The following is a 10997-nucleotide window of genomic DNA, read 5'->3' as shown; positions in this document are numbered from 1 at the left end:
CACCAAGGTGACCCCTGGTTCTATTCCACAAATTCCTCCCACCAAGGTGACCCAGGTCCCCTTCCCCAAATCCCCACTACCATGGTGACCCCAGGTCCCCTTCCCAAATCCCCAACACCAAGTGACCCCAGGTCCCCTTCCCCAAATCCCCAACCCAGGTGACCCCAGGTCCCCTTCCCCAAATCCACCCCACCAAGGTGAACCAAGGTCCCCTTCCCAAATCCCCACACCAAGGTGACCCCAGGTCCCCTTCCCCATATCCCCAACACCAAGGTGACCCCAGGTCCCCTTCCCCAAATCCCACACCAAGGTGACCCCAGGTCCCCTTCCCCAAATCCCCAACCAAGGTGACCCCAGGTCCCTTCCAAATCCCACACCAAGGTGACCCTTGGTCACCTTCCCCAAATCCCCACAAGGTGACCCCAGGTCCCCTTCCCAAATCCCCACACCAAAGTGACCAGTCCCTTCCCCAAATCCCCAACACCAAGTGACCCCAGGTCCCTTCCCAAATTCCCCCCACCAAGGACCCCAGGTCCCTTCCCCAAATCCCAACACCAAGGTGACCCCAGTCCCCTTCCCAAATCCCCCCACCAAGGTGACCCTAGGTCCCCTTCCCCAAATCCCCAACACCAAGGTGACCCCAGGTCCCCTTCCCCAAGTCCCCAACACCAAGGTGACCCCAGGTCCCCTTCCCCAAATCCCCAACAAATAAGGTGACCCCAGTCCCCTCCACCAAGTCCCAACACCAAGGTGACCCAGGTCCCCTTCCCCAAATCCCCAACACCAAGGTGACCCCGGTCCCCTTCCCAAGCCCCAACCAAGATTACCAGGTCCCTTCCCCAAATCCCCAACACCAAGGTGACCCCAGGTCCCCTTCCCCAAATCCCCACCAAGGTGACCCCAGGTCCCCTTCCCCAAATCCACCCACAAGGTGACCCCAGGTCCCTTCCCAAAATCCCCCAAAAAGGTGACCCCAGGTCCCCTTCCCCAAATCCACCCACCAAGGTGACCCCAGGTCCCCTTCCCCAAATCCCCAACACCAAGGTGACCCCAGGTCCCCTTCCCCAAATCCCCAACACCAAGGTGACCCCAGGTCCCCTTCCCCAAATCCCCACCAAGGTGACCCGGTCCCCTTCCCCAAATCCCCAACCAAGGTGACCCCAGGTCCCTTCCAAATTTCCCACACCAAGGTGACCCCAGGTCACCTTCCCCAAATTTCCCCACCAAGGTGACCCCAGGTCCCCTTCCCAAATCCCCACACCAAGGTGACCCAGGTCCCCTTCCCCAAATCCCCAACACCAAGGTGACCCCACCCCTTCCCAAATCCCCCCACCAAGAAGACCCCAGGTCCCTTCCCCAAATCCCAACACCAAGGTGACCCTAGGTCCCCTTCCCCAAGTCCCACACGAAGGTGACCACAGGTCCCCTTCCCCAAGTCCCCAACACCAAGGTGACCCCAGGTCTCCTTCTCCAAATCCCCAACAAATAGGTGACCCATGTCCCTTCCCAAATCCCTAACACCAAGGTGACCAAAGGTCCCCTTCCCCAAATCCCAACACCAAGGTGACCCCAGGTCCCCTTCCCCAAACCCTAACCAAGGTGACCCAGTCCCTTCCCCAAATCCCCAACACCAAGGTGACCCCAGGTCCCCTTCCCCAAATCCCACACCAAGGTGACCAGGTCCCCTTCCCCAAATCCCCCCATCAAGGTGACCCCAGGTCCCTTCCCAAAATCCACCTAAAAAGGTGACCCAAGGTCCCCTTCCCCAAATCCCCCACCAAGGTGACCCAAGGTCCCTTCCCCAAATCCCCCCACCAAGGTGACCCTAGGTCCCCTTCCCCAAATCCCCCGAAACCAAGGTGAACCCAGGTCCCCTTCCCCATATTTCCCCCACCAAGGTGACCCCAGGTCCCTTCCCAAATCCCCACCAAGGTGACCAAAGGTCCCCTTCCCCAAATCCCCACCACCAAGTGACCCCAGGTCTCTTCCCCAAATCCCCAACACCAAGGTGATCCCAGGTCCCCTTCCCTAAATCCCCCCACCAAGGTGACCCCAGTCCCCTTCCCCAAATCACCAACACCAAGGTGACCAGAGGTCCCCTTCCCCAAATCCCCCCACAAAGGTGAATCCAGGTCCCCTTCCCCAAGTCCCAACACCAAGGTGACCTGAGGTCCCTTCCCCAAGTCCCCAACACCAAGGTGACCCCAGGTCCCCTTCCCCTAGTCCCCAACACCAAGTGACCCCAGGTCCCCTTCCCCAAGTCCCCAACACCAAGGTGACCCGAGGTCCCTTCCCCAAGTCCCAACACCAAGGTGACACCTGGTCCCTTCCTAAAGTCCCCAACACCAAGGTGACATCAGGTCCCCTTCCAAATCCCAACACCAAGGTGACCACAGGTCCCCTTCCCCAAGTCCCCAACACCAAAGTGACCCCAGGTCCCCTTCCCCAAGTCCCCAACACCAAGGTGACCCAGGTCCCCTTCCCCAAATCTCCAACACCAAGGTGACCCCAGGTCCCCTTCCCCAAATCCCCAACACCAAGTGACCACAGGTCCCCTTCCCCAAATCTCCCCCACCAAGGTGACCCCAGGTCCCCTTCCCCAAATCCCCCAAACAAGGTGACCAGGTCCCCTTCCCCAAATCCCCAACCAAGTGACCCAGGTCCCCTTCCCAAATTCCCCACCAAGGTGACCAGGTCCCCTTCCCCAAATCCTCAACACCAAGGTGACCCCAGGTCCCCTTCCCCAAATATCCCAACAAGGTGACCCCAGGTACCCTTCCCCAAATTTCCCCTACCAAGGTGACCCCAGGTCCCCTTCCCCAAATCCCCAACACCAAGGTGACCCAGTCCCCTTCCCCAAATCCCCCACCAAGGTGACCCCAGGTCCTTCCCCAAATCCCCCACCAAGGTGACCCCAGGTCCCTTCCCCAAATCCCCCACCAAGGTGACCCCAGTTCCCCTTCCCCAAATCACCCACCAAGGTGACCCCAGGTCCCCTTCCCCAAATCCCCACACCAAGGTGACCCCAGGTCCCCTTCCCCAAATCCCCAAACCAAGGTGACCCCAGGTCCTTTCCCAAATCCCCAACACCAAATGACCCCAGGTCCCCTTCCCAAATCCCTCCACCAAGGTGACCCCAGGTCCCCTTCCCCAAATCCCCCCCACCAAGGTGACTCCAGGTCCCCTTCCCCAAGTCCCAACACCAAGGTGACCCCAAGTCCCCTTCTCCTAGTCTCCAACATCAAGGTGACCCCAGGTCCCCTTCCCCAAGTCCCCAACACCAAGGTGACCCCAGGTCCCCTTCCCCAAGTCCCCAACACCAAGGTGACCCCAGGTCCCTTCCCCAAGTTCCCAACACCGAAGGTGACCCCAGGTCCCCTTCCCCAAATCTCCCCACCAAGGTGACCCCAGGTCCCCTTCCCCAAATCCCCAACCAAGGTGACTCAGATCCCCTTCCCCAAGTCCCCAACACCAAGGTGACCCCAAGTCCCCTTCCCAAAATCCCCAACACCAAGGTAACCCCAGGGCTCCATCCCCAAATCCCCTCCACAAATGTGACCCTAGGTCCCCTCCCCAAATCCCCAACACCAAGGTGACCCAAGGTCTCCTTCCCCATATCCCCAACACCAAGGTGACCCCAGGTCCCCTTCCCCAAACCAACCCCACCAAGGTGACCACAGGTACCCTTCCCCAAATCCCCCCACCAAGGAGACTCCAGGTCCCCTTTCCCAAATCCCCCACCAAGGTGACTCCCAGGTGTCCTTCCCCATATCCCCAACACCAAGTTGACCACAGTTCACCTTCCCCAAATTTCCCAGATAAAGGTGACCCCATGTCCCCTTCCCCAAATCCCCAACACCAAGGTGACCCCAGGTGTCCTTCCCCATATCCCCAACACCAAGTTGACCACAGTTCACCTTCCCCAAATTTCCCAGATAAAGGTGACCCCATGTCCCCTTCCTGAAATCCCTACCACCAAAGTGACCAAAGGACCCCTTCCACAAATCTCCAACACCAAGGTGACCCAAGGTCCGCTTTCCCAAATTCCCCCCAACAAGAAGACCCCAGGTCCCATTTCCCAAATCCCCAACACCAAGGTGACCCCAGGTCCCCTTCCCCAATTCCCCCAAACAAGGTGACCCCAGGTCCCCTTCCCAAAGTCCCCAACACCAAGGTGACCCCAGGTCCCCTTCCCCAAGTCCTCAATACCAAGGTAACCCCAGGTCTCCTACCCCAAGTCCTCAACACCAATTTGACCACAGGTCTCCTTTCCCAAATCCCCATCAAATAGGTGACCTCAGGTCGCCTTCTCCAAGTCTCTAACACTAAGGTGACACCAGGTCCCCTTCCCCAAATCCCAACACCAAGGTGACAAAGGTCCCCTTCCCCAAATCCACCCCACCAAGGTGACCCCAGGTCCCTTCCCCAAATCCCCCCCACCAAGGAGACTTCAAGTCCCCTTTCCCAAATCCCTTCACCAAGGTGACCCCAGGTCTCCCTCCCCATATCCCCAACACCAAGGTGACCCCAGGTCTCCTTCTCCAAATTTCCCCCACCAATGTGCCCCCAGGTCCCCTTCCCCAAATCCCCAACACCAAGGTAACCCCAGGTCCCGTTCCCGAGATCCCAACCACCAAAGTGACCAAAAGACCCCTTCTTCAAATCCCCAACACCAAGAAGACCCCAAGTCTCCTTCCCCAAATCCCCAACACCAAGGTGACCACAGGTCCCCTTCCCCAAATCCCCCAAACAAGGTGACCCCAGGTCCCCTCCCCAAAGTCCCAACACGAAGGTGACCCCAGGTCCCCTTCCCAAGTCCCCAATACCAAGGTAACCCTGGGTCTCCTACCCCAAGTCCCCAACATCAATTTGACCACAGGTCTCCTTTCCCAAATCCCCATCAAATAGGTGACCTCATGTCGCCTTCTCCAAGTCTCTAACACTAAGGTGACACCAGGTCCCCTTCCCCAAATCCCCAACACCAAGGTGACTCCAGGTCCCCTTCCCCAAATCCACCCCACCAAGGTGACCCCAAGTCCCCTTCCCCAAATCCCCCCCACCAAGGAGACTTCAAGTCCCCTTTCCCAAATCCCTCCACCAAGGTGACCCCAGGTCTCCCTCCCCATATCCCTAACACCAAGGTGACCCCAGGTCTCCTTCCCCAAATTTCCCCCACGAAGGTGACCCAAGGTCCCCTCTCCCAAATCCCCAACACCAAGGTAACCCCAGGTCCCGTCCCCGAAATCCCAACCACCAAAGTGACCAAAGGACCCCTTCCCAAATCCCCAACACCAAGAAGACCCCAGGTCTCCTTCCCCAAATCCCCAACACCAAGGTGACCACAGGTCCCCTTCCCCAAATCCCCCAAACAAGGTGACCCCAGGTCCCCTCCCCAAAGTACCCAACACCAAGGTGACCCCAGGTCCCCTTCCCCAAGTCCCCAATACCAATTAGACCACAGGTCTCCTTTCCCAAATCCCCATCAAATAGGTGACCTCATGTCGCCTTCTCCAAGTCTCAAACACTAAGGTGACACCAGGTCCACTTCCCCAAATCCCCAACACCAAAGTGACCCCTAGTCCCCCTCCCCAAATCTCCCCCACCAAGGTGACCTCAGGTCCCCCTCCCATAATTTCAAACACCAAGGTAACCACAGGTCCCCTTCCCCAAATCCCCCCACCAAGGTGACCCCAAATTCCCCCATCAAGGTGACCCCAAATTCTCAACCCCGAATTCCCCCACAAAGGTGACTGTAGGTCCCCTTAATCAAATCCCCAACACCAAGGTGACCCCAAGTCTCCTTCCCCAAGTCCCCAACACCAAGGTGACCCCAGGTCCCCTTCCACAAGTCCCCAACACCAAGGTGACCCCAAGTACCCTTCCCCAAATCCACCCCACCAAGGTGACCTAAGTTCCCCTTCCCAAAATCCCCAACACCAAGGTGACCCTATGTCCCCTTTCTCATATCCCCAACACCAAAGTGACCCCAGGTCCTCTCCCCAAATCCCCCCTCCCCCCAACCAAGGAGACCCAGGTCCCCTTCCCCAAATCCACAACAAATAGGTGACCCCCTGTCCCCTTCCCCAAGTCTCCAACACCAAGGCGACACCAGGTTCCCTTCCCCAAATCCCCAACACCAAGGTGACCCCAGGTCCCCATCCCAAAAATCCCCTTCACATAGGTGACCCCAGGTCCTCTTCCCCAAATCCACCCAACCAAGATGACCCCAGGTCCCCTTCCCTAAATCCCCCTACCAATGTGACCCCAGGTCCCCTTCCCCTAAACCCCCCCACCAAGGTGACCCAGGTCCTCTTCCCAAAATCCCCCCACCAAGGTGATCCCAGGTCCCCTTCCCCATATTTCCCCCACCAAGGTGACTCCTGGTCCTATTCCACAAATTCCTCCCACCAAGGTGACCCCAGGTCCCCTTCCCCAAATCCCCACTACCATGGTGACCCCAGGTCCCCTTCACCAAATCCCCAACACCAAGTTGACCCCAGGTCCCCTTCCCCAAGTCCGCAACACCAAGGTGAGCTGAGGTCCTCTTCCCCAAATCCCCAATACCAAGGTGACCCTAGGTCCCCTTCACCAAATCTCCACCACGAAGGTGACCCCAGGTCCCCTTCCGGAAATCCCCAACACCAAGGTGACCTCAGGTCTCCTTCCCTAAATCCCCAACACCAAGGAGACCCCAGGTCCCCTTCCCCAAATTTCCCAACCAAGGTGACCCCAGGTCCCCTTCCAAATCCCACACCAAGGTGACCCGGTCCCTTCCCCAAATCCCCACCAAGGTGACCCCAGGTCCCCTTCCCCAAATCCCCAACACCAAGGTGACCCCAGGTCCCCTTCCCCAAATCCCCAACACCAAGGTGACCCCAGGTCCCCTTCCCAAATCCCCCACCAAGGACCCCAGGTCCCTTCCCCAAATCCCAACACCAAGGTGACCCCAGGTCCCCTTCCCCAAGTCCCCAACACCAAGGTGACCCAGGTCCCCTTCCCCAAGTCCCCAACACCAAGGTGACCCCAGGTCCCTTCTCCAAATCCCCAACAAATAGGTGACCTCATGGTCCCCTTCCCAAGTCCCTAACACCAAGGTGACACAGTCCCCTTCCCCAAATCCCAACACCAAGTGACCCCAGGTCCCCTTCCCCAAATCCCTAACCAAGGTGACCACATGTCCCTTCCCCAAATCCCCAACACCAAGGTGACCCCAGGTCCCCTTCCCCAAATCCCACACCAAGGTGACCAGGTCCCCTTCCCCAAATCCACCCCACAAGGTGACCCCAGGTCCCTTCCCCAAATCCACCAAAAAGGTGACCCAGGTCCCCTTCCCCAAATCCCCCACCAAGGTGACCCAAGGTCCCTTCCCCAAATCCCCCACCAAGGTGACCCCAGGTCCCCTTCCCCAAATCCCCCAAACCAAGGTGACCCAGGTCCCCTTCCCCAAATCCCCCACCAAGGTGACCCCAGGTCCCTTCCCAAATCCCCACCAAGGTGACCAGGTCCCCTTCCCCAAATCCCCAACCACCAAGGTGACCCCAGGTCCCCTTCCCCAAATCCCCAACACCAAGGTGACCCAGGTCCCCTTCCCCAAATCCCCCACCAAGGTGACCCCAGGTCCCCTTCCCCAAATCCCAACACCAAGGTGACCAGAGGTCCCCTTCCCCAAATCCCCCCACAAGGTGACCAGGTCCCCTTCCCCAAGTCCCCAAACACCAAGGTGACCTAGGTCCCCTTCCCCAAGTCCCCAACACAAGGTGACCCCAGGTCCCCTTCCCCAGTCCCAACACCAAGTGACCCAGGTCCCTTCCCCAAATCCCCAACACCAAGGTGACCCCAGGTCCCTTCCCCAAATCCCAACACCAAGGTGACACCTGGTCCCTTCCTAAAGTCCCCAATACCAAGGTGACATCAGGTCCCCTTCCAAGTCCCAACACCAAGGTGACCCAGGTCCCCTTCCCCAAATCCCCAACACCAAGTGACCCCAGGTCCCCTTCCCCAAGTCCCCAACACCAAGGTGACCACAGGTCCCCTTCCCCAAATCTCCCCCACCAAGGTGACCCCAGGTCCCCTTCCCCAAATCCCCAACACCAAGGTGACCAGGTCCCCTTCCCCAAATCCCCAACCAAGTGACCCCAGGTCCCCTTCCCCAAATCCCCACCAAGGTGACCCAGGTCCCCTTCCCCAAATCCCAACACCAAGGTGACCCCAAGGTCCCCTTCCCAAATATCCCAACAAGGTGACCCCAGGTCCCTTCCCCAAATTTCCCCTACCAAGGTGACCCCAGGTCCCCTTCCCCAAATCCCCAACACGAAGGTGACCCCAGGTCCCCTTCCCCAAATCCCCCACCAAGGTGACCCCAGGTCCCTTCCCCAAATTTCCCCCACCAAGGTGACCCCAGTCCCTTCCCCAAATCCCCCACCAAGGTGACCCCAGGTCCCCTTCCCCAAATCCCCACCAAGGTGACCCCAGGTCCCCTTCCCCAAATCCCCCCACCAAGGTGACCCCAGGTCCCTTCCCCAAATCCCCACCAAGGTGACCCCAGGTCCTTTCCCAAATCCCCAACACCAAATGACCCCAGGTCCCCTTCCCAAATCCCCCACCAAGGTGACCCCAGGTCCCCTTCCCCAAATCCCCCACCAAGGTGACCCAGGTCCCCTTCCCCAAGTCCTCAACACCAGGTGACCCCAGTCCCCTTCTCCTAGTCCCAACACAAGGTTACCCCAGGTCCCCTTCCCCAAGTCCCCAACACCAAGGTGACCCCAGGTCCCCTTCCCCAAGTCCCCAACACCAAGGTGACCCCAGGTCCCTTCCCCAAGTCCCAACACCGAGGTGACCCCAGGTCCCCTTCCCCAAATCTCCCCACCAAGGTGACCCCAGGTCCCCTTCCCCAAATCCCCTCAACCAAGGTGACTCAGGTCCCCTTCCCCAAGTCCCCAACACCAAGGTGACCCCAAGTCCCCTTCCCAAAATCCCCAACACCAAGGTAACCCCAGGGCTCCATCCCCAAATCCCCTCCACAAATGTGACCCTAGGTCCCCTCCCCCAAATCCCCAACACCAAGGTGACCCAAGGTCTCCTTCCCCAATCCCCAACACCAAGGTGACCCCAGGTCCCCTTCCCCAAACCAACCCCACCAAGGTGACCCAGGTCCCTTCCCCAAATCCCCCCACCAAGGAGACTCCAGGTCCCCTTCCCAAATCCCCCCACCAAGGTGCCCCAGGTGTCCTTCCCCAATCCCCAACACCAAGTTGACCACAGTTCACCTTCCCCAAATTTCCCAGATAAAGGTGACCCCATGTCCCCTTCCCCAAATCCCCAACACCAAGGTGACCCCAGGTGTCCTTCCCCATATCCCCAACACCAAGTTGACCACAGTTCACCTTCCCCAAATTTCCCAGATAAAGGTGACCCCATGTCCCCTTCCTGAAATCCCTACCACCAAAGTGACCAAAGGACCCCTTCCACAAATCTCCAACACCAAGGTGACCCAAGGTCCCTTTCCCAAATTCCCCCCAACAAGAAGACCCCAGGTCCCATTTCCAAATCCCCAACACCAAGGTGACCCCAGGTCCCCTTCCCCAATTCCCCCAAACAAGGTGACCCCAGGTCCCCTTCCCAAAGTCCCCAACACCAAGGTGACCCCAGGTCCCCTTCCCCAAGTCCTCAATACCAAGGTAACCCCAGGTCTCCTACCCCAAGTCCTCAACACCAATTTGACCACAGGTCTCCTTTCCCAAATCCCCATCAAATAGGTGACCTCAGGTCGCCTTCTCCAAGTCTCTAACACTAAGGTGACACCAGGTCCCCTTCCCCAAATCCTCAACACCAAGGTGACAAAGGTCCCCTTCCCCAAATCCACCCCACCAAGGTGACCCCAGGTACCCTTCCCCAAATCCCCCCCACCAAGGAGACTTCAAGTCCCCTTTCCCAAATCCCTTCACCAAGGTGACCCCAGGTCTCCCTCCCCATATCCCCAACACCAAGGTGACCCCAGGTCTCCTTCTCCAAATTTCCCCCACCAATGTGCCCCCAGGTCCCCTTCCCCAAATCCCCAACACCAAGGTAACCCCAGGTCCCGTTCCCGAGATCCCAACCACCAAAGTGACCAAAAGACCCCTTCTTCAAATCCCCAACACCAAGAAGACCCCAAGTCTCCTTCCCCAAATCCCCAACACCAAGGTGACCACAGGTCCCCTTCCCCAAATCCCCCAAACAAGGTGACCCCAGGTCCCCTCCCCAAAGTACCCAACACGAAGGTGACCCCAGGTCCCCTTCCACAAGTCCCCAATACCAAGGTAACCCTGGGTCTCCTACCCCAAGTCCCCAACATCAATTTGACCACAGGTCTCCTTTCCCAAATCCCCATCAAATAGGTGACCTCATGTCGCCTTCTCCAAGTCTCTAACACTAAGGTGACACCAGGTCCCCTTCCCCAAATCCCCAACACCAAGGTGACTCCAGGTCCCCTTCCCCAAATCCACCCCACCAAGGTGACCCCAAGTCCCCTTCCCCAAATCCCCCCCACCAAGGAGACTTCAAGTCCCCTTTCCCAAATCCCTCCACCAAGGTGACCCCAGGTCTCCCTCCCCATATCCCTAACACCAAGGTGACCCCAGGTCTCCTTCCCCAAATTTCCCCCACGAAGGTGACCCAAGGTCCCCTCTCCCAAATCCCCAACACCAAGGTAACCCCAGGTCCCGTCCCCGAAATCCCAACCACCAAAGTGACCAAAGGACCCCTTCCTCAAATCCCCAACACCAAGAAGACCCCAGGTCTCCTTCCCCAAATCCCCAACACCAAGGTGACCACAGGTCCCCTTCCCCAAATCCCCCAAACAAGGTGACCCCAGGTCCCCTCCCCAAAGTACCCAACACCAAGGTGACCCCAGGTCCCCTTCCCCAAGTCCCCAATACCAATTAGACCACAGGTCTCCTTTCCCAAATCCCCATCAAATAGGTGACCTCATGTCGCCTTCTCCAAGTCTCAAACACTAA

The sequence above is a fragment of the Palaemon carinicauda genome, chromosome 43, assembly GCF_036898095.1.
Source record: "Palaemon carinicauda isolate YSFRI2023 chromosome 43, ASM3689809v2, whole genome shotgun sequence".
NCBI lineage: Eukaryota > Metazoa > Arthropoda > Malacostraca > Decapoda > Palaemonidae > Palaemon > Palaemon carinicauda.
This window is presented reverse-complemented; position numbering follows the sequence as displayed.